Raw genomic sequence first — 25,281 nt, 5'->3', positions numbered from 1 at the left:
TTGCTTACTACTTAGCGGCTGTGTACCTGTGGGTTTATTCTGTGTGTTAATGGATGTTCTAATCTTGGTGTTTTTCCAGTGATTTCTCTTGGTGCAATCCAAATACAGTAGGTGTGTCTTGTTTACCTGAGATTTGCAAGAGTTTGAGCTGGCCAACATGTTAGTTTTTTTCATATGGTTGATTACTGGCATGTTGATTTCCCATTTTTGAGCCATATTTTCAACTTTCTTCGTCATTTTCATATAGCAATCTCGTCATATGTTAACATTGTCGTCTATGGAAATTCAATTAGTGGTATGAGCCCTAAAATGGTCGTGTTGTGTTGGTCTGACCTATGACCCCAATTCGTTCGCACTTGTATTAGCCGTTGATGGCGTTTTACCGCACTATCTCATTCAGAATAATATGTTATTGTATTTGTGTACTTAAGATTGTTATTGTTTTATTTTGCTTCACAGTTTTTTGTGATTGCGATTGTGATTGTGATTGCCAATGTGAACTGTGATTAAGGACCACATGACTGATTTATCGTGATTCATGTGAATAAGTTGAACACAGTGAAGAGTGAATAAAACGATATATTGGTGATATAGAACTGAGTGACTTGTCAATATCTTAATCGACACTCATCATATAACACAATTGGATTTAGATTTCTGAGGCTGGTTTGTATTCAAATACTTGAAATTATTATCTCTTCGCTCAAACAAGTTAACCACGAACAATCTATCAGAAATGCCTATCAACAATGTATGTCAATCGATTATTGCTGTATATACTTCTAATTCAACAAGTTGTCCGGCAATCGTCAAGCTTCTAGATAAAGCCTTTTTTGATAAATGATGATAAATTTAGATAATTCTAAGCATATAAGTTTTGTTCACACCACTCTGTAATCATGCGATTCAATTTGTCTCAAAACTTCAGTTTCAACTAGTAACAATTTTCCTTTCATTTTTCGTAACAAATCGATCTTATCCAACGAGATATTAACACATTGAAATTTAAAAAATGACCTTGCAATATTGTTCTACATTTGAATGCTAAGGTCAACTTTCGTCATCAAAACATAATCCCGTATAAATAATGGTCTTTCATATATTTAAACAAGTTCGCCAAAAAGAAACAAATAAATTGTAGAAAAATTCAAAGATTCACTCACATTTACACAATATATAAATGACATACAAATAAAACACAGAAACCCTATAAAATAGTAACAGTTTTAACACATAAAAAAACAATCTTGGAGATATATTCATCAGTAAATAACTTGTCTTGGAAGAGGGAACATCACAGGTAAACATGTCGAAATTCCAAACCCTGTTTTGCCTTTCTTCATACAGTACAATAAATGAACTTCAAATATATAGGTCCATGCTTCACGAATCCCTGAAAGAAACATAAAACAGACACTTAAAATAATCACTTTTCAACTTCCAACTCTATTTATTACCAATGTGTTTACTAGTACAAAACTAATATTAATCAGGTCATTCAAAGTAACAATGGTCAACGTAAACTCATGACATGACTATTCTACTTAAAGACACCTAAAAAGATGTTATTGATTTGACACTTTTGTTTTCTACTAAACAATTTTTTGTGAATGACATTTAGTGAGTTTTCTTGTAAATTTGATTGTATTGCATTTAGCCATTTTTATTCTGTATATTATTAGGTAGTTTTAGTTCTAGGTATTTCTGTTTTGCTAGATTATCATCTTGGTGCTCTTTTGCGTGCAGCCAGTATTTAATGGCCTGTATTTTTGTACAGAAAAGTGGTTATTGGACCTCTGCTGTTGATGATGCTATGTTTAAGCGGCGATTTATTCACCGCAATTTTTTTTACAAAATTGTAATATAAAGTTATTCTATTGCTGTGTTGTGATTCATGGTACATTCAAGAAGTACCAAGCGTAATTTTCGTCGCAAAAATATTGCTTTATCATGATAATTTTTACCCCAACGGCATAACTGAAACAAACAGTTGACAAGATGGCGGCCATTAATAAATAATAATACATGCAATCTTTACATATTTCATCAAATATAATATCTATAGCTTAAACGCATATAAGGCTGGTGTGTATTGTTAATCAATGCAGTCCAGACACAATAAAGTTGTGAATAACGTGGGTGGATAAGAATAAGAGGGCAATAAAAACTTGACGTTAGGCTGCAGCAGGTGACAGTGGTTCGAATGTTTCGGTATATACAAAACAGCCGTACTGTAAATCTAAGATGCAAGGGAATGTTCTGCTGCGTTTTGAAATCATCATGTTACAATCTTCTATGTCAGTAAGTAGTTTGTAAATAAATGATGATCTGCCATGTTTCGTGAAACAAAAGCATTTTTCTACTAAATTTGAGTTATTGAATTTCTTTTTAATATCCATAGATTAAAGTCAATATTGAATTGAAGGGTTTGGCGGGATGTTTCTGCCAGCGTTTGTCCGCTTTACATAACAAGTGGAGTTGATTTACCATTTTAAGTCGAATACACTTTTGAATGACTTCAATTTACACAGCAATATATACTTTGTCTAATTACTGACGATTGAGATGTGGGTCATGTCAACTGTTGGTTATCACAAATACGAAAGACATGGATTACCAAATTATAATATAACGCATCACGTGACGACCACATGAAGAATGTGACGACCACATAAATAATGTATCTATGTGTGAAGAACCAATCAAAATGAACTATGTCTGTTGTCATATGACAGGGTGTTGATTCCAAAGAAATCTGTTATTTTCAATTGATGACAGAAAGTCACAGGTATTTATAGTTTTCACTGTTTAATGTCCTTACAGTAGTCAAGCTATACTTTGCTATCATTCCCCCTTCGCTACCCCCACTACAGTGTCTGCTGATCCGCATATATGAACGGCGCGCTACCATAATGGTGGTGTGTCCAAAGGACATAGTCATGCGAAAGCGACCATGCTGATCACCGTTTAATAGCACGTACCTTGATTGTAACGCAGACACCATTTTTCAGATAAATATTGTCTGCATATACATTGATACCAGGGTATGTACTAACACATAAAATCTGATACGACTGCTTTATAGCCATGCTTAACGTTAACGTGAGTTTTGAAGTGAAACATATATCTATTACAATACATATAGTTGTAAATAATCGCAGTGCACGTGATGATGTTGGATGTCATAGGGTCATGATTACAGCATTGTATCACGAGATTTAAAAAAAAAATATATATAAAATGTTAATTCATTTTTTCAAATAAATTAATTCCTATTGGATAGCTGCCTATTTTTTTTGAAAAATGTACGTAGTACATATAATCTGACATATTTATTTGCTATAATAGAGTACATAGTTAATAACCCACAGAAATTGGAGGAGAAATTAATTGCGTGCCAATCAAATTTGACAATTTAAAATATTCATAACAGTTCTTATTCTGACTAAAATATTCAACAAGGGTTTGTCAGCCGTGAGTTCCAAACTCAGAAAACACACAGTAGTATATTTGTTACGTTTATTAATCGGTTAATTTGAAAAGACATGAACTGGCGCTTGAGAAATTGCTATGGTATTGAATTATACAGGTCGTGTGTCTGAACTTTTTCATGAGAATTCTTTCGTATTTCGTAGATTTTTTTCGTAGACGCCATTGTAACTTAAGTTAAACATTTGAATTATTTTTAAATGTAGTGCCAAACCATGTACTATACATAATAAAATGACTACATAATTAAAATAAATCTATTTGAAGGTAAAGAGAAATATGACGCAGATCTGAATAATTATATAAAAAACTAACATTTATAAAGGGTTATGAATTTGCTACACTAATTCATGAGTCATCGATATTTTTCTATGAATTTTGATATAGTATATGTTGATATTTTTACCACCTTAAAAACACTGTATAATCGGCAAGATCCAATGTTCTGGGAAAGAAAATCAAATATTACTAATCCGTTAACGGATTGGCTACCCAAACCTAAGATCTGACACTCAGACCAATCAGAGAGCAGCTTGCTTATTTACTGATATGATATGTCACTACAGGTCATGCTAATGGTTTCGTGTTAATAGTGTATGTATATCCGGTTGTTTTTGCAAAATGGCAGCGTTTAGAATTTTGGATATTCATTAATTTAAAAATCAAAGCGTTATAATGGGTATTGTAATGGAATTTATTCGGGTCTCCATTACAAAAAGAACGTTACCCGGCCTAGCAATTTAGTGGCGATAAACGACGACACTTTCTACTATGTCGTACGGTGATTTAGCGGACACACAACACGCACTTTCTTCTCGGGCGGATCCTGGTACAGTCTCGGTTCAAGCACTTCACGATATTATCTAAATAAAACGATTCACACACGGATTTTGGATGAAAACAGAACCATCACATCAACGTCATGCTGCTCGACCAGAACATGTACATGTCAATCAAAAATGATCATGTGATATTATATACTCAATCCAATATCTGTAATAGGCGTACATCTTATACATATATGAAGTGGAATATTCCACCACTACCTGGCGACCCGAAAGGTCTACCTAGGTTTACAAATATCATAGTTTAATAATGCACAGATTTCCATTACAGTATACTAAATCATAACTTGTCTTATATTGGTCTATAAGAGGTGTATATCTAAATAATAGCTTGATCTAATGAGTGTCTGTGCAGACTAGCTCTGTTTACTTTGTCGACAAATGCACCAAACTAAGTTATGTGTTACAGACCCCAAGCGCACCACAGTGGCCTTGAGACGGGGTTTCCCCGGTACTTTACCACAGTGCTAGCGCTATTATATCATGACATCGCAATACTAATCTTTAACATAAACTGATTACTGTGGTTCATATACAAAAGGAGACCAACCCAGAAGCGCATACTACTGAATACCTCTTTTCGATTACTTGGCCAGGGTGGTTAACGACTCATCTTACCCAGGCAACTGTCATTGACTGAGATTTCAGTCACAAGGTAAGTCATCATATGTCAATGCCTGAGCTATGGTATAGTGGTTAGCGCATTCACTTCGTATCAGTGAGGTTCTGGGATGGATTGAGTAGAGTTTGCCTTGCCCTTGAAGCACACAATATTGGATTAAGATTTCTGAGGCTGGTTTGTATTTGAATACGTGAAATTATCCCCTGTACAGCAGTGGCCAAGCCTCTAGATGAACCCTGTGATTTCCATAGAATAATCTCACGTCACATTCCAATGCATTATAGTGGATGAGACTGCGTATATTCTGTTGTTTTTGATTCATAATTTTGTATTAGTTTGTAAGTCTGTTTACCAACTCCGGCAACATAATAATAATCAATAGCAATTAGAACAAGTCATCTGAAGATGACACAGCCCCCACTTGTCAGATGTGATTATAGTTGGCTATGAATTATAAAGTTTGATTTGAGTGTATATGTATAAAATCGGGTAGGAAGATTAAGTTGAAAATCAAAAGTATGTTATTCAAAGTTAACAGCTAGGACATCTCTATTACATTGATCTCATTCGGACAATTAGTTCACAAGATATTAAGAAAAATTCAAAATTAATTAAATATGCAAACGAGCTTGTTAATTAAGTTGAAAGTCAATATTGCATAGCGTATATTGACATATCAAGTAAGTCTATACCAACTTTGGTCTCATTTAGACTATTAGTTCACAAGATATCAACACAAATTCAAAATTCATTAAATATGCAAATGAGCTCGTTAATTAAATTGAAACTGAGAAATATCAATGGACAGACAAAAGCCATGATTAACAATCAAAATGGCTGCCAGTCGGCCATATTTGATCATTTCAAAAAAGTAAAACAACGTGCATCTGTATGGGTGATTCCTTTTGTCTTTTTAACAAGTCTCAACAAAATCGGTCAAGCCATCTCCGAGAAATGACGATGGACACACAAGAACCGAATTTTACTGAATTTTGGCGTTAAAAATGGCCGCCAGTCGGCCATATTTGAGCGAATCGGAAAATAAATTGACGTGCACATGTATGGTTGCCCACTATGTCTTTGTACTAAGTTTAAAAAATAATCGGTTCAGCCATCTCCGAGAAATCGCTCCGGACGGACTGACGAAGGCGAAATTACAAGCCCCCTCACGGACTTTGTCCGGGTGGGGCTAATAAGTCTATGTATTATGCAATAAATTTATTCAACAATCACGACAATCTCAAATTGTACGTATACGTATCACTGTTCAACCAAAGCTCGACTTCTCCACAATTATCGAATTTTTAAAAAGAAGACAATCGGGTGTACCAAGGGATATATTATAACACTAGCATCTTATTGACGATTGGGACGTGGGCCATGCTAACTATTATCACAAATACGAAAGATATGAATTACCAAATTATAATATTGCGCATTACGTGACGACCACATGAATAATGTATCTATGTGTGAAGAACCAATCAAAATGAACTATGTGTCTTTTCACATGACAGGGTATTGATTACAAAGAAATCTTCTATTTTCAATTGATGACAGATATTTATAATCTTCACTCAGCTACTGTTTGACTTTTTAAGGGAAAAACAAGTATACACAAACGAAACAGTATATATATATTTTTTATAGTTTTTACTATTAATTTAATAGGTTAATTTAAATTGCCGAATAATAATCGTGGTAAATGCAAAAATAAACATTCAGACACTTACACAAAGCAGTAGATATTGCCGATGACGCAACCCCTAGACAGGACCTTGTTCACTTCTCAATAACAAAACCCTTGGTCATTTTATATATTGTTTTCATATACAAGATATAATAGAAACATACAAAACAGTAGTCGAGCTATATCACGCTACCACCACTACGGTGTCTGCTGATCCGCATATATGAACGTCGCGCAACCATAATGGTGGTGTGTCCAAAGGACACAGTCATGCGAAAGCGACCATGCTGATCACCGTTTAATAGCACGTACCTTGATTGTAACGCAAACACTATTTTGCTGAAATACTGCACAATCAATCTGATTGTCAAAAGCAAATGTAACATGTAAACAAGCAGCCTATCGGCTGAGATAGCTCCGCTGTTAGCAATGCACATTACAATTAAAGAACTGAAGATATCATTAGAAAATGAACAATATATATATATAAAGCAACGGGACAAATCTGAAAGAAGTCCACATGTTGTACCTACATATGTAATATAAAAGCAATCGGACTTGCGGTTTTCAACAAGAAGTCGAAAATATCACTTTTTACCAAAAATTACAAAAATATTCACTAAAATAAGAGAATTAAAGATATCATCACGAAATGAACAAATCTGAGAGAGGTCCACATGTAGTACCTATATATGTAATATCAAAGCAATTGGACTTGCGGTTTTCAACAAGAAGTCGAAAATATCACTTTTTACCAAAAATTACAAAAATATTCACTAAAATAAGAGAATTAAAGATATCATCACGAAATGAACAAATCTGAGAGAGGTCCACATGTAGTACCTATATGTGTAATATCAAAGCAATTGGACTTGCGGTTTTCAACAAGAAGTCGAAAATATCACTTTTTACCAAAAATTACAAATATATTCATCAAAATTAGAGAATTGAAGATATCAACATGAAATGAACAAGTCTGAGTGAGGACCACATGTAGTACCTATATATGTAATATCAAAGCAATTGGACTTGCGTTTTTTAACAAGAAGTCGAAAATATCACTTTTTACCAAAAATGACAAAAATATTCACCAAAATTGGGGAATTAAAGATATCATTACAAAATGAACAAATCTGAGAGAGGTCTACATGTAGTATCTATATATGCAATATAAAAGCAATTGGTCTTGCAGTTTTTAACAAGAAGTCGAAAATATCACTTTTTACCAAAAATGACAAAAATATTCACCAAAATTAGAGAATTAAAGATATCATTACAAAATGAACAAATCTGAGAGAGGTCCACATGTAGTACCTATATATGTAATATAAAAGCAATTGGACTTGCGGTTTTTAATAAGAAGTCGAAAATATCACTTTTTACTAAAAATGACAAAAATATTCACCAAAATTAGCGAATTGAAGATATCATCATGAAATGAACAAATCTGAGAGAGGTCTACCCAAGGTACATATACACCAAGTATCAAAGCATTCAGGCTTGTACTTTTCAAGAAGAAGTTGAAAAAGTAAAACATTGACACGGACGACGGACGACGACGGACGCAGACGGACGCCGACGACGGACGACGGACGACGACGGGCAATCACTCATATGATAAGCTCCGCTCGACAAAGTCGACAGCGGAGCTAAAAATTGTTTGCAAGGCCGTATTTATGTGCGTCAAATCATCGCAATGACTGGCAGCCGAGCAGTTGAACTATGTTTGAAAACATTTGAATTTGAGGTATAGTTTAGTATTGTGTATGTTGAATGTTTGTTCACATTTACCACACAGTGCCTGTGATTATCCCCAAACAAGTGTGGTTTGTCAACAGTATTCAATAATTGTTTTAGATAACTATAGAAACCTTGTCATTTAGTTGTGATTTTATATGACCGCAGCAAAGAAATAGGCACATTAGCTACCAGGTTACAAGGGCGAGTACTTATGTCAGTGACTATATTCCACAATGATTAACAGCATTTTGCACCATTATAAATTGTCTTTCGCAATAAATAATACAGCAGACTAATTTGGAATGTATTTGATTCAATAGTAAGCCAGTATAATCTCAGAGAAGTCAGTGTTCAATAGTACAAATAATAGAGAATTCAGATTTGAGAACCTACTTTAAAAATGTATTTTGCATATAAATTGTTTGAGATTATAGGTGATATATAATGAGCTAATGCAACACATACACAATATCCCTACTGTACTGACTTTGACAGCTTCGAAATTGATTGCAGTATATGTTTTCTTGTTTTTTGTGACTATTAAAAATAAACGTATTTATAATATTTTAAATCTTCTTTGATAAGTTATACTTGTTAAATTACATTAGCCTAATATGAGAGCAATGTTTAAGAATAACCAAGGAAAACAAACAACAAATTTGCTGAATTAAAACAATTTAATTATTCCTAATTAACTAATTAATTTTTACCGCGCTTCAGAATATGTTGACTAATGTAATGTAAAAAAGAATAAGAATTACCAAAAACAAGGGTCATTAAGTCTCCTGTTTAATTTGCCGTAACCCGGCTTTCGCAATTTATACACTTATTTTATTGAAAACAAACACAAATAAATACGAGACTGTAAGGTGTGTCAATATGGTTTCTCGAGTGTTCAAAATCGTTCTCAAATCCGATTGGTTGATCAGGGTCAAGGCTACGTTTGCTAAGCCGTGATTGGCTAAAATCTAAGGTGTGTCGTCGGCTCGTCGCAGGCTTGCAACGCGGAACTAATCGGATAAGTGTATAAAACACGCATTTTCCATTCAACGGGAGAGTTGATGTGGGCCATTCAAGCACAACCAATTTATCACACACACTAGGTATGTCTCATGTTTCTCAGTCGTCAATTTCTGTCACGATATACCAATAGTGCCGACGAACTATGATGCCAGGTTTGAGCTCGACAAGCCATTTGATAAGTGCATGCACAGCGAAGGGGCTACCAAGGGCAGAATCGACTCAGCTCTATAGAAATGTAAACAAAGTGGAGATGTTTATTTACGTTTATAAAACCTCAATAACTCTTTAAATGCTTTTACAAACTAAAGACATGTAACCTGGTTTAAGACAGGAGATTGTGAGCTATATGTACATATAAAATATGCATGACTTAGTACAAGAATTCAATTAAAAATTTTCACAAGCAATAAAGGTGATTTTTCTTTTAAAAAGTACCAACTTTGTCAGAACACAACTTTTCTCACAAATCAGTACAATTCCCACAACAAATGCCATGTACAGAAAACCAAAGTTACAACAAAATGATCCATTATAGCTCATAATTATGACATTCATTTGTTTATCTATCTCAACGTGTTTGCGTCACACAGAGCAGATCTGCACATTTGAGTGTACAATGATCACTTCTGAAATTACAAGTACAATCAAATGCTTCTTGCCAGGATGTGTCAATGTGTACTGCAACAATACCTCTCTAATTAATGGGGGTGCACAAAAACGACACAATAATCAGATTTGCTTTGCCATACCATATAGAAAAGTGTAGTGAATTATTATTATTGTAATGTTGAGTTTTGATATATAATGAACTACGAAGACAAGTAGTCTAGAAATATTGCAAGTCCAAACTACCAGGATAAATGATATTGAAAGTATTTCCAGGTATTTTTTCCTGTGAAAAGATATTATCAAACAGTATCTGAGATACTGACAATATCTGTTAAATTATGTACACCACTTTTACAGACAGGCATATGAGCCCACATATTTCTCCTAAAAATGAAGTTTTATTTCCTGGTTTTAATATTCACTATATTTGCTCTATTAGAAACATTTTCTGCTTATGTAAATGCAATGCTAAAAAGAACAGCATTTGGATCATACTGTCCATTTTTGGTAATGGAAATATACAAACAAAATATATTTTGGGCTGTACATACAATTTATGGAAAATCCATTCATAGCTAAAAAGTATTCAACATTAATTATCATGGTTCCCTCTAACTCGCACATGCTCAGTGCTTGATATTATCTAATACAGTGTGCGGAAAATTAAAACTCGTTTCCATAACTACTACTATTTCTTTGCGGTGGGAAGGGGTCAGCATTGACTTAATGGTAGGTTATATTCCTAATTTGTAGATATTCATTTATATAATATTAAACACTGTTTAAATACAGTATTCCAGTCTTACAAACTAAACAAATTTAAGAAAACCAAACAAATTGTACTGAAAAAGAAAATAATTTATTTCAAAGTAGTAGGTTTAAAACTCGTTTAAAAGGCATTTACATTGAGTAATTTGTAATAAAATCAAAATTTTATTTTATTAATTGTTGACATTTAGTGTTGTTCAATTATTGGTGTATTATTGTTAAAGTCTTAGTTAAATGAAACATATTTTTATGAAATCATTTCGGATGTATTGCTGAATTGAATTGTGGAATGGCTGCCATCTGTAGACACAAGTAAATGAGTCTTTAGTAACAATACTTCCACATGTGGAAACCCTTTCTTTGAAATATTATCTACAAACAACAATTTTTAGTGACTGTATTGTATTTACTAGACACGTGTGCGCTTAAATAAATAAATAAATAAATAGATGTCCTGGTGAATAGCCATAATTTGTTACCACTCTACACAATATCCTATTTCCAAGTGACAAAAAGGTCTTATCTTGTAATTCTAAAATGTAAACTAAACTGCCCACACATACCGGATATAACAAGTATTTTTTTAAATGAACTGCTGATACATCATTGTTGGAGGTAGTGGGTTTCAACCATGAGTGTAAGGAATTGTCCCACAGAAAACATTATGGGATTCGAGGTTTGTAAGGGTGCATAAATACGCCAGTTGCGAGTGGTGAGTTGCGAGTAGCAAGTAGCAAAATGTGTCAGTTGCGAGCGCTCGAAAGTGGCAGTTGCGAGCGCTCGAAAGTGGCAGTTGCTAGCGCTAAAAATAGCAGTTGCTAGTGGCGATTTGTATGTAGTTGCGAGTGCTAGCTACCTCGGCATTGTGTGAAATAAAATTAAGTCCAATGTCCTACCCACTTGTTTTCGAGTTACATGTGTTGAAAGGTAGCGAAATGTTGAATGTCTACGAGACTACACTAAGCCAGTGCGAGCGAGTCTGGCCGCTAGATCAATCGGAACTATGTGTGATACGTACACTAAACCACCGTCCCTCATGTGTTGAGGGACGGTGACTAAACGTAGCAGTTGCGAGCGAGTCGGGCCGCTAGAACTGTGTGAATAATAAAAATAACCCCTCGCCTCCGATGTCTTAGCGGCATATTTTCTTGTTGCGAGGATTTAAAGCGGACTTGTCTGAGATTGTTTGTGGGAAAAACAAATCTTCACTCGAGATCTTTGTACTCTCGTTCCCGTAATCGCCGTTTTTTAACCGAGAAAAATACAAAATCACTGTAAACAGTGTCATATCGTCGGTTCATTCGAAATATCAAATTGACCTTTGTTTGAGTTTTATGTACAGCAGACGGTACAATGCTCTGATTTTAGGTAACAGTGATATTTGTTAGTACATCCATGTTCTCACTAACAGTCTTATTTTGCGTTAAAGTGACTGTGGTCGAATGTCATTTTTATGTCAGAAACGAATCATTGGAATGCAATTTTATGGCGGCCCTGTTACACATTCAGAACGTACAGATAGGTGTCATGTTCGGGAAAATATAACAGATAAAACTGATCCCATGCTAGTCCCTTGGTGTGGTATTAAACGCATCCTGGTCTGAGGTCGCGAAACAACGAGACCGACGGCATTTTATCTTGGACCAGCATGCACATTATTGATGAAGCCGCTATATTGGTCTTTATTGTTTGTCACCAGTTGACGCCTTCACAAAAGATTAAAGTGGCAATCGGTTAAATGCTGAATAAAGCTAATTCTAAACAGCACAACAATAACAAACGCGATGTGCTGTCAATCTCCGCCCGCGCTTCGCCTGCAAAATTTTGCATCAAGTGACAGACGACTCATCAAACTTTAGGAATAAACATTAAACTCCAATTGTTGCAGTAAAAATAACGCGAGGTGTTTTTGAATACAATTTATATACATACATGCATATTTATCATACACAATTTTGCTTTTGGGAGTGAACCTACCACAACGGGAAACAATCGTTCCACATTGCGTTTTTTTAATGTATGCCCTTTTTGTAATGAAATGCTTTGTCACATTAGTACAGTGTATGTAAACAAAGAATATTATTTTGACACACTTGAAGTAAAACGTCAAAGAGCGACATACTCTAAACAACGACAGTGGGTGACTTGATTACGCTTCATTGCGTTCAATATATATTTTTCGCCTGTCATTGTATTCAATCATGGTCCTACATATTTTTGTGACAACATTATTTTCTGTTAACGAGTTGAACTTGCCATATTCCATTGTATCCAGTCGATAATTATTCTCTTTCAACAACTGAAGCCGCCCACGCCCCATTGTATTTATTCGACAAGTGCTTTCTGTCAACATGTGTGTATTCTCACACACTTATTAAATGCTTTAAAGTTTCCATTAAACCACGGAAAAAACGTGCATTATTTCATTGATATTACTGTCATCCTACCGACGACCCACTTGGACTTGGCAACATCGACGCAAATCGCACGGACTAAACGCATGTATTTATTATTCATTGTCTGTTTCTGTCCTATAGACAGGTCGTGAGACTGCTATCTCTATTCAGTGAAGACATTCACATTGACCGCGTTTGGACACACATTCAGGATGTGTTTTATACACCTTCGTGAGACTCCATCCGTTTGCTGACTTCGCTGTAGTTAGTTTTTTTCTTGTCGTCTCAAGATTATTGCAAGTTTACAATTATCAAAACGCTTACATTGTTGGTTTAACCATTTAGCTCCATGGTTTAACCCCTCGTTTAACCGGATGCGTGTCACACAATTCTCGATGAATGGAGACACCGGGATTTCACACCTAGAGTCGGCTTCACCTCCATCCCAACCGACCTCGTGATTTAGACAAAACATATTGACTCAGTTCTAGTAGGAATTACATATAATTCCCTCACTTTAATACTTGAAGATGCAATTCAGAATTTCCATGTAACAGCCGAAAACCTGAACACAGTCGCCCGACCGTGAATAAAGGCAATCGATTTATAGCATGTCGGGGCTATCGGCGATTTCGGGTACTGGACATCTCGACCCCCAAAAATATCGACCCATTTTTCGTTGGACATCTCGACCCACCTACACCTATAGCCAAAACAAAGTCAGATTGAACATTCAGTTGTGATACATGTCAAAACAATCGCTGCCAGTGATATATTTCGGGAATAAAAAAACAACAAAATAAATGCAATCATAGGTGCCGACCACGCGCCTTGGAAATAAATAGAACACGTTGTGACACAGTCTCACCAGCCTCTTTCGCTCATGCAAACGCACAGACATGCGTGCTATTTTCGTATATTGAATATGATGGCAAGGGAAAAGAAACACCGGAAAAGACAAGTTTAAATCATGTTTGTATTGACACAACAAGAAAGCAACAATCTACCAGTGAATGCGTATTTATCAATCATCAAACTAAACATTCAATGTTATATAGTATAGTATAGTGATTTTTGATTTACGGATAATAAAACTAAATTACATTAACAGTGACTGATAACTTTTACTATAAAAACCTTAGCATCCCGTTGGCAGGCCAGTCACACTGGTTCTCACTACAAGAGGTTACGATCCCCCCTGCCAAATGTTAAGGAAAACCGAAACGTATAAAGAAAACACGAAACAAAATGACCATGTGAAGGAAACCAGAAAAAATAAAATATGAAAACGCAATCAGACATGGATTTGTAATACTCCATTTTCTACTGAACAAAGTGTATCATTAGTAGCCCAGACTTGTTCAAACCTTTCCAGTTGTTTTATCATTTTGAAATACTGGTACTCCGACTTTATCCGGGCAACAATTCGATTCTTGAATATTTCAAATGGATTCACAAGCAGGTTTTTCTCTCGCTTATTCCGACGAGAGATATGAATTGCTATTTTGGCAGTTGATATAATATACAAGAAGATGCTCTCACACTGACGAGAGAGAAATTTACTCGAATGATGAGGAGGAAGAATAACAAACCACCAATGTGGAACTGAGATACCAGGCTTGAGAAGATTTGTAGACAAATGCTTGATACTACCACAGAGGGCATCAATCACCGGACATTCCAGGAAAATATGCGGCAAAGAATCCAACTCGCCACAAAGTGGACAATTTTCTGAAGTGGCGAGATTGGCACCAACAAGAAAGCCCGCTGTAGTGTAGGCACCATGAATAATGCGCCACTGTAGATCTCCCTCGTGTTTCGTGATAGGAGAGGTGTAGCAACCTTTGAAATTAGGCGCAACGTCCGGTGTTAAACTAAGAATGTCACGCCACACAGTGTCAAGTTTTTCTGGATGACGAATTATGTTGAGTACCTTGACAAGATATCTGTAAATCCCACCTCTCTCTATTTTATACAGTGGATAATTTAAATCATCTGAAACATGCAGCTGAAAGCTGAGGTGAGTAGGAGGTGGGCGATTATCTGTGGTAAATTTTAACTGCGTGTTGATAGTCTGTTTCCATTTAGCAGGAATTGCGTCATGTAGGATTTGAAGACTGAGATTAAGGATGCGATTGGAATGAATATTCACTTTATTCACAAAATAAGAGCTAGCAAGCCAAGAATTACTGGTGAAGTCATACAAATCACTAATCCTAATAATGTGTGCGGCGGCAAAGTGTTTTAAAAGAAATGGTTCATTACGTACAGGGTGGCAAACATAAGGGTTGTTAAAAAGTGGTTCGGCAAGGATGTCGGTGACATTGTTTTCATTAAAAATGCGCCTTTTTTCCAGAGACTTCCAGCATTGCAACAAATCAACGTAAAACGACGGCAGTCGAAGAAGCGAGCTATTGAGCGTAGTGCATAATAAATGACTGCCATAAGGTAAATCTCCAGCTTGATTAAAAAAATAATCTGTGAATTTAAAACAGGAATGATCATAACCAGAATACAGAAATCGTTGAATGTATTCAAGACGCATGCTGTTAATTCGTGAACGCAGGTGCGTAACATTCTGACCACCTTTTTCTAGGGGCAAGTATAGTGTTGCCGCTGGCACCCAGTGTCTACCTTGCCATAGAAAATTGACAAGAGATGTTTGTATGGAGTTGACAAGTTCATGAGGAGGAGACAAACTGTAGAAGCGATAAAATAACTGAGAGGATAACAGGTTATTAATGACGAGAGCGCGTCCTCTGTAGGACATGCCTGAGGCAAAATGGGACCAAAACTCGATTTTATGTTTTATCTTTTCTTTAACTTCTGCCCAGTTTTTATTGGTATAACTTTTCTCATTGCCTAAGTGTACCCCTAGAAGTTTTAAACCAGTATTGTTCCATTTAATACCCAAAGGGGAATCTTTGTTGTTGCGCCAGCTTCCAACCCACAATCCTTCCGATTTTTGAAAATTTACTTTCGAATTGGAAGCACGCTCATAAATGTGAAGCCATTCAGCAAGTTTGTTGAAATCTTGCTTACGAGTGATAAAAAACTCAACATCGTCAGCATATCCTGCGAGTTTGCAGTGGCGACCATCACTCTGAGGAATTTCAAAACCTTTAATGTCTTTCTCACGCCTGACTTTATCAAGAAGAGGCTCGATAGAAATAACGTAAAGAAGGGTGGATAGAGAGCAACCTTGGCGAATACCACGCGAAAACACTATTGGTGAGGTGAGGGTGCTATTGACGCGAATAAAGGATTGGGCATTAGAATAAATGAGATTTATGTAGTTGATAAAATTACAACCAAAACCAAACGCCTGTAATGCTTTAAACATATACGTACGATGAATCCTATCAAAGGCTTTTTCCTGATCCAGAGCTACAATACCCAGAGGCAAGTGCGCAGTGTTGGCATAGTCAATACAGTCACGAAGTACATTGATGTTGTCATGAATGTGACGATTTGGAATACTGCAGCTCTGGTCAGGGTGAATAATGGATCCAATAACAGAACGAAGACGAAGTGTCAAAGTTTTGGTTAAAACTTTATAGTCACTGCACAAGAGACTAACGGGTCGCCAATTTTTTAAGTTAGTATAGTCACCTTTTTTGGGAAGCAAAGTGACGACCGCTCTTGTGCAGGACAATGGCAGAACCCCATCTCGTACAGACGAGACAAAAACTTCACAGAGATCCTTGCCAATGAGACTCCAGAATTTTTGATAGAATTCATACGGAATTCCATCGATTCCCGGAGTGCGTCCACTAGCAAGAACTTTTACTGTGTTACTCAGTTCTTCTAAAGTAATCTCATTGTCAAGGTCAGTGCGGTCAGTTTCACTAAGTTGAGGCAAACCTTCGAGCATAGTGTTCTGCGCATGCTCATCTGTAGTATCAGGTGTGTAAAGTGATTGGTAAAAATTGCGAACAATTTGATTAATTACTTTAGGATTTTCTGTAATGGTGCCATCAGGTTGCTTGATACGAGTGATGGTTTTTTTGTGACCATTTTGTTTTTCAATGTTGAAAAAGTAAGAACTTGAGATGTCACTCTCATTCAGATATTTGTGGCGCGCTCGAATGGCCATACCTTTATTTTCTTGTTGAACAAGACGTGATAAAATGGATTTTTTCTCATGGTAAATATCAGGGAATGGAGTGTTGTTCATGTTATGATGTTCCATTTCATGAATTTCATTTTCCAAGACCCGTTTTTGCTGTTTGTGCTCGCGCTGTTTAAAATGACAGTAGTCTTGAGATATCAGTTTTATTTTATGCTTTCCGATATCCCACCATGATTGTAAGTTACTAAATGAGTTACGCTGTAATTGCCACCGAGCCCAGAATTCAGTTATGGTATCAATGTATTGATCCTCTTTAAGAACGTCAGTATTGAGACACCAAACAGGATTTTTATTTTTGATGTTACCCTGAGTAAATTTAATATATACTAGCGAGTGGTCAGTAAAGGCACGAGCGTCATTATTGATTTCAACATTTAAAACGTGGCTACGCATGTGCTTATTAATATAGAACCGGTCGAGGCGAACCAGCGTGTTACCACGCCCCCATGTGTAGTTAGTGATGTTGCCATGGTGATGTCGCCAAGCGTCAACAAGTTTAAAACGTTGCAAAACGGAGCTGAGACAATGAGATGTGCGCATGTCCGGCTCTTTGCCGCCATTCCGATCAATATCAGGTGCAATCGTGCAATTAAAATCCCCTCCAACAATCACTGGGTCATCATTCAACTTGTTTAAGTGATGTTTGAGCTCTTGAAAACATTGAATACGTTCATTACAATCAATGGGGGCGTAAACATTGAACAGGTGAAAAGCATTATTGCTAATTTTGACATGGGCGTGCAGCAGATGACCAGGTATAATGTCAGTGACAGAAATTAAATTAAAATCTGAGTTTGGTGCAAATAAAATAGCTACCCCAGCGTGATTTGTTGAACCATGGGGAAAAGCGCCCCTCCCTCTCCACACAACTTGCCAAGTATTTACATCAGAAGGCAAAGAGTGGGTTTCCTGCAAAAAATAAAAGTCGCAGTGGTGCTTTTTCTTTAAGTATTCAAAAATATTGTACCTTTTCATAGCATCACGACATCCATTAACATTGAGTGTAACACCAGATATGGAAGATGCCATGGCAATAAATGTAAGGTAGTAACAAAGACAAAAAACAAGGAATCTAAAAGTCAGCAAGGTGCTTCCCAGTAGACTTGATGTGTTTCTTAATTTTGTTGATTAACTTTCCAATACGGATTTTTTGCGCCGAATTTTGTTTTTGAGAATTCTTGTAGTTAGTTAGCTTTTTCAGGAGTACTTTTAAATTGGGACAAAATTCAAAACATCGTTCAATGAACTGGCGTGAGTGTAAAGTGGAAACCAAAAATTCTTTGATTGACTCATTTGAAAGGTGAATATCACCGTCAGCGCAGCTTGATATGTCAGAAATGACGGACCCTTCATTGTCCGTATCATCAGACTCGTTTTCACCTGTGGCCTCAGTTGGTACGTCCCTCGAAGCAAGGGGTGTCACAAATAGGTCCTGTGACATGTTATCTGTAGAGGAAAAAGGGGTGTTCATGAACGGCGAATAATTAACAGAATCAGCACTAGATTCTGTCGGGGGCGTTGATGATATATGAACACCAGCGTTATTAACAATATGCATAGAAACCGTTTCCACCGGTTTAGTAACAGTTACCTCAGCATATACGTGAGGTGGCGCAGTTTCAACAATGGGTCGGGTAGATAAAGGGGGAGGTGGAGGGGGAGAAGGAGGGGTTTGTACCCTCTCTTCAACAGTTGTATCATTAAATACAGTAATGTCAGCGCTGCAATCATTGTTACGTTCAGATTCACCTTGTATTGTATTTGTAACACACCGTTTTTCTTTGTTGATTGGTGATTTGGAACGAGCACGTTTTTTACTTTTGTTAGTTTGGCTCTCAATTTCCATTTCATCATCACCATATCCCTCTTTATGCACAGTTGTATCATTTTCAATATGATTGTTGACAGTTTTATCATTTTCTTTATCAGAAGATACATAAACCAGTCCATTAACATCATTACTGTTACCATTATTGTGAGATTCTTTGTTTAAATCATTGATATTTAATTTTGACGTTTCGTTTGCACTGTTTTGCACAGCACCAGACTGTGGACAATTATTACGTGTGTGACCGGGTTCTTTGCACAAAAAACAACGAAAATCATCTGTTGAGACATAAATATTATAAACCTTTCCATCATACTGAATTGGCAGTAAACCATTAATATTAGGATCTTTCAAATGGACATACACTTGTCTACGAAAAGACTGGACATGTTTTAATGAGGGCTGTTTGCAACCGAGTGGAATGGTACGAATATTACTCATAACGCGGCCATGTGAAGCAAGCGCACGAATAATACAATCATTGGGCATAAATGGTGGGACATTGGAAAGAACAACCCTAGTTGATGGACGAACCAATGGTTCAACAGCAATGTGCTGATCACCGATGTCCAGACCCGCCGCACACACCATGTCAATATACGTAACATTAGAGAAAAAAACAACTACAGACCTGTTCATACGAGAGGCCGCGACGATGTTGCTACCGCCAGTTAAATCGGCCATTGCCTCCACGTATGAATGAACAGAAACGCCATCACAATTTTCGCAGCGAACTGCATGATTACGTGTCAATTTTAAAAAGGGTGTGGTCGAAGGCTTGTTTTGAACAGACGCCATCTTGGTCGTCGTTCACCTTGCCACACCTTGAAACACAACTCCCCCCAAATACTAGAAAACACCCCAGTAAACCCAAGTAAATACTCACAAGAAAATATGTACAATAGTTGAAATGTTGATTTAAAATCGCTGCGCTCACAGAGGCAATACAATTGCGATCAAGTTGGTCAAGTACACCGAGCGTGAACGATGACGTGTCACCTTGCCACACTCAAAACGAAACCAACCCAAAATACGTTAAATTCCGAAAATGACAGTACAAAATACTCACAGAAAGCACTCCAATGATAAATGCAACGTGTTTGTAGTAAAAAACTGACACGCTGAAGTACTATACGCGCCAAAAAGCTGGGGAAGTGGCACAAACCACGGAGCGATGTGAAAACACGTCCTCACCCGACCATAGTATAGTATAGTATATTTTATTTGACTCAAATTAATGAATTGGAAATACATTAACCATGGTCAATAATCATACACAAAAACACACAATAACAAGAAATACAGATATAAAGAATAAAATAAAATGTTAAAACAGATAACACTAACAACTATTAGGTATTACATTGTAAAAATTATGTTAATATACATGAAGCGGACTGTGGCGTTTATGTACTTTCGTTGTTCATTTCACAGCACGCAACCCTTGAACATTTTTTGAATTGATCCATTGCACTAGATTGCTCTCTGTAGCCGGTGTTTCAAATCAATAGATGTCGATCAACTTTGAACTAGATAGAGGTTTGCGTCGCCACATTGAGATAGGGTCGCCTCGATGCGAAGGGTCGAGATGTCCAGGGTGTCTGTGTCGAGATGACCAATTTGGGACGAAGTGTCTTGGGTCGAGATGTCTAGAAATCGTCGATTTCAATGAATATAGATTTAGAATATCAATATATGTCAACACTCGCCACAAGAAAATATGCCGCTAAAACATCGGAGGCGAGGACTTATTTTTATTATTTCACATAGTTCCGATTGATCTAGCGGCCAGACTCGCTCGCACTGGCTTAGTGTAGTCTCGTAGACATTCAACATTTCGCTACATTTCAACACATGTAACTTGAAAACAAGTGGGTAGGACATCGGACTTAATTTTATTTCACACAATGCCGATGTAGCTAGCACTCGCAAGTACATACAAATCGCCACTAGCAACTGCTATTTTTAGCGCTAGCAACTGCCATTTTCGAGCGCTCGCAACTGCCACTTTCGAGCGCTCGCAACTGACACATTTTGCTACTTGCTACTCGCAACTCACCACTCGCAACTGGCGTATTTATGCAACCTTACATACCTCGGGATTCAGAGGGCTAGTTTTTACTACACCCAAAAGCTTCTAGAAATAAAAAAATACGTTTAGCCGTAGTCAGATTTTACAATACACCTTAGGTAAACCGAACATCAATGAAGAAAATCTGATTCCAAATTCCAAATGTGTCCTTCTTTGCTTTCAAAGATCTTAATCTGAAATACCCATGTTGTAACAGAGATTCTATAGGCGAACATTGGAGTGGTAAATGCGAACGTCTCCTTGCAATTTAATAACAATATATCACTTGCAAATAACAATTACGTAATTTCGCGGGTAAACGAGTATATTGTTCACATTGCAACTCACATGACTTTGTATTACTTTGGTAATATTTCATAGAACTGGCACTGGAACAACATTTATCAAACCAAGAAAATGTACGAAAAAATATCATGTTTTAGTTAAACTTTGAAAATTTCAGGTTTTATAGATTGAACCTTTTTCAGTACAGCATGTAAAGGGAAGGCGATGTAAAATGAAAACGACAGTCAGGTCCGTATATTTCCCAAGACACACCACAATCGTCATATCTGTACATTGCTTGCTCAGGCAACTGACTACCTACTTTTAGCGCGCGTTCGGTTTTTCCACGAGCGTGGTTTGAAATTCAACTTTTCATAAACTGGAGACACGCGTAACGGTCATTACATTCAAGATAGAATCTCCTTAAAATCTCATTTGTATAAGACCACTCAACTGGCTTTGCAGGTTAATTCAAATTCTATATGCAATATCAGCTATCGTTAACTAGTGAAATTTGTCTGACTCAAACTTAATTTATGCAGTGATTTTGTAAGGTTATATCCAGCATGGATATGCTTGTGTTGTCAGAACAAACATTTTGGGGTGACGTTTGTTATAAAATACCAGGATTTATATGTGTGCGGAAATTCAACCTGCATTTTTCCGGATTTGTAAAGCATCGAAAACCCAGATTGAAAGCTGATGAAAGTATTTGGAAATCGCCAAATCAAATCAAATTTATTCTTCATATCGTTTTCAAAAATACGTATAGAAAAGCTATGTGTCACAATAAATGTCCACATAATAAATTAAAATTTGTTTTGAATAACTTTTGAAATCACAAACTGTATGCTAAGGTTTTCTTAGTTATATAAAATTATAGAGTATGCTGGCGACAAGCCACACAGGTTTTTGGGTAATCACATGCACTGTGCGGTAAACGTATGTATTGCATAGTTACAATTAGCAAGCTCAACATTGTATGTTTGTAATGTCCAAGCCTAGCTAGAAATATTTATATTTATAATTAAAAGGGAGCCTTATGTGCCATGGGAAGTATATCTGGAATAAGAATATATGTATATGTCTAAATATATGAATATATGTAATTTTTTGTTTTATATTTTCTTCCATAATTTATACCTATTGTCATAAATTGTAGAACTGTCCTTCAGCAGTCGTAATATACATGAAACTGCTATATTAACAAGAAAGCAATGTTCTAGAATAACCCAAAAACAAAACAACAACAACAAATTTGCTAAATTAAAACAATTCAATTGCTTCTAACTACATATATTAATTATATAATTTACATGCTGTTATTTTGTACACAATAGTTCAGCAAGGTCTAATTCATGATGTAGATTAACTATTATTTACTTGTGTACAGTAGTTCCGGTTTCCATATTACATTAAAATAAAATAAAATGAAGCTAATTTGTTTTCCATATCCGTATCCACCCCGAGACAATGTAAACAAATACCCGTATCTCTCATTATAATATTTGAATGCTTAACGTTATCACAGAGTAAATTACGACTCGCATTTCTCTGTTAAAATAATAGCACGTAAATGCTGCAAAACTTCCATGGCGACGTTGAAAAGTGTGACGTTCGACTGCAGTTTAGTTTATATCACGAAGGTTCCTTCAATACAAAAAGTAATAAGTACTAGATAAATACTGTGAAATAGTTTAATTTTTCTGCAGATCATATATAATAATATTGGTATATAAACATTGACCGAATACATTATTAACTTGTTTTGTGCGTAATTAATATCTCCTTATTTTACTAATTTAAGTTTGATCAACATCATTTGCTGCTGGGCGTGGTAGTATCCTTGCATATAATCTCATTCTTAGCCACATACCACGAGCTTTTCAAACTAGACGTTTGTCACCTGTTTCTTATAGTGATAGCCGTTAGATCATACAGTATTTTCAGAGTGTGGGTAGTTATACATTAAAACCACCCAGGTTAACACTAAAGTAAAATGGTCAAATTAATATATAAATTTGAATGTTCAATTAAATTATGTGAGCTGTTAATTACAAATCGTTATATCCGGAGCGGTGTAAGCCATTTTGCTCATTAACATGCGATTCGTCCCACTGCGGTTTGCTACAATTCATACATATATTGACTGGCAGTCGAGCAGTTGAAATATGTTTGAAAACATTATGTTTTTGTACAAATATTTCGAATATTTGTTCACGATTAATTAACTAGGTTAATTAACATGACATGAACTAGCGCTATGGGATATACTTAGTCTATTAATGAAGTAGAATATAAAACAACTGCATCGCGACTATGTGTATACATCTTCAATCACTTATATTTGTTATTTTTCAGATTATGCGGAACTTATGATAATATTCTAGTAGTAACGGTACTGCATTCGCCAATACAAAAGAATTCTAAAACAAAATCTGATGAATTGTGTTGAACTATGGCAACGCTGTATGACATCACATGCGTTGTTATAGTGATATTAATTATACAGGTCATGTGTCTGACCTTATTTCTGAGAATTCCTCCGTATTTCGTAGAATTTGTCTCGCCAAAGTCGCCATTTCAACTTAAGTTAAACGTTTGAGTTATTTTTAAATATAGTGCCAATCCATATACGATAATTGTAAGACAATTTGAATAAAACCATGAGAGGTTAAAGAGAAATATGCCACATATCTGAATCTTAGTAATTATTCAAAAAAGTAACATTAATATAGGCTTATGAATTCACCACACTATTCCATGAGTCATCGATATTTTTCTACAAATTTAGATATCGTTTGTGTATGTTGTGTATTTACAATCTTAACCAAACACTGTATAATTGGCAAGATGTTCTGAGGAGGAAATACTAATAGTACTAACCTGTTAAATGTGTATTGTCGCCATTTATGTACAACTTCGTTGCCCAAGCTCAGCCCATATCCTACATAGTTTAGACATTCGTATACGTCATATCACGTGATCTGTGAAAACCCGCCAAATTGCGTGCTCTAATTTGAATAATTCTTATTTGAATATTTTGTTCTGCATCTATGCTTGAACATATTATTTGTTTTATCTCTGTATTTCCATAATAAAATACGTGGGTCACCGACCTTGTTCACATGGAAACGTGATACTTTCAAATATAAAAACAGTAATCAGACATATTTACTGATCTAGTTTATTGTTATTGCGAAGTGTTCACTACCAATAATCACATAATACACTTAAATTTACACCAGAAATGTGATTTCTTGCAATGGGAACTTGTGGTATATGGGAACAGCTATTTATTTTATGTACACGACCTCTGCTGTGTAGCCAATGCAGCCATTTTCCCAACTAACACGTAAATTTCGAAATGTTATCCTTCATAAAATTAACAGACATAGTGTATGAATGGATTAAAAATGGGGTAAACAACATACACAAATGTATATTATTTGATCGAAAATAGTTTTGTCGGTTTATGAACTTGACAAACGAGATTAACTGTTGTTATAATGTCAAGTGATGAAACTCGGGAATATTATTTGTCAATGCGAAGCCTCTTACAAGATTCTGCCTGTTTGGGTACCCAGCCCTAACAAATGACAGTCAGATCAATCACAGAGAAGCTTGCTTGTTGACATTTTTTTTTCTGGGTTAGAAATATGCTTCGTATTTGCTGATAGGTCACGATAGGCTTTTTATTAATAAACAACCAGCCGCTCAGTTTAAACTTTAAGTTATGAACATTGCACATTGTGGGGTATTATTATTGAATGGATATTTTAC

The 25,281-nt window shown here is 35.9% G+C and overlaps 1 protein-coding gene and 1 long non-coding RNA gene across 2 annotated transcripts in view; one reads left to right on the top strand and one right to left on the bottom strand.

Annotated features, from left to right (window-relative positions):
• Nucleotides 1-25,281, top strand: part of LOC102807823 (TNF receptor-associated factor 1-like) — a 35,346-nt gene that overhangs the window by 3,504 nt on the left and 6,561 nt on the right. The window lies entirely within an intron of this gene.
• LOC144342267 (uncharacterized) lies at nucleotides 1,211-24,496 on the bottom strand. Its single transcript, XR_013418737.2, has 2 exons — nucleotides 24,385-24,496; nucleotides 1,211-1,393 (listed from the first exon to the last, which is right to left on the bottom strand). It is a non-coding gene; the product is annotated as an uncharacterized LOC144342267 (long non-coding RNA).

This window comes from Saccoglossus kowalevskii, chromosome 17 (assembly GCF_978046115.1).
Source record: "Saccoglossus kowalevskii chromosome 17, keSacKowa6.1, whole genome shotgun sequence".
NCBI lineage: Eukaryota > Metazoa > Hemichordata > Enteropneusta > Harrimaniidae > Saccoglossus > Saccoglossus kowalevskii.
The sequence above is the reverse complement of the archived record's forward strand: the minus strand, read 5'-3'. Positions and strand labels throughout refer to the sequence as shown.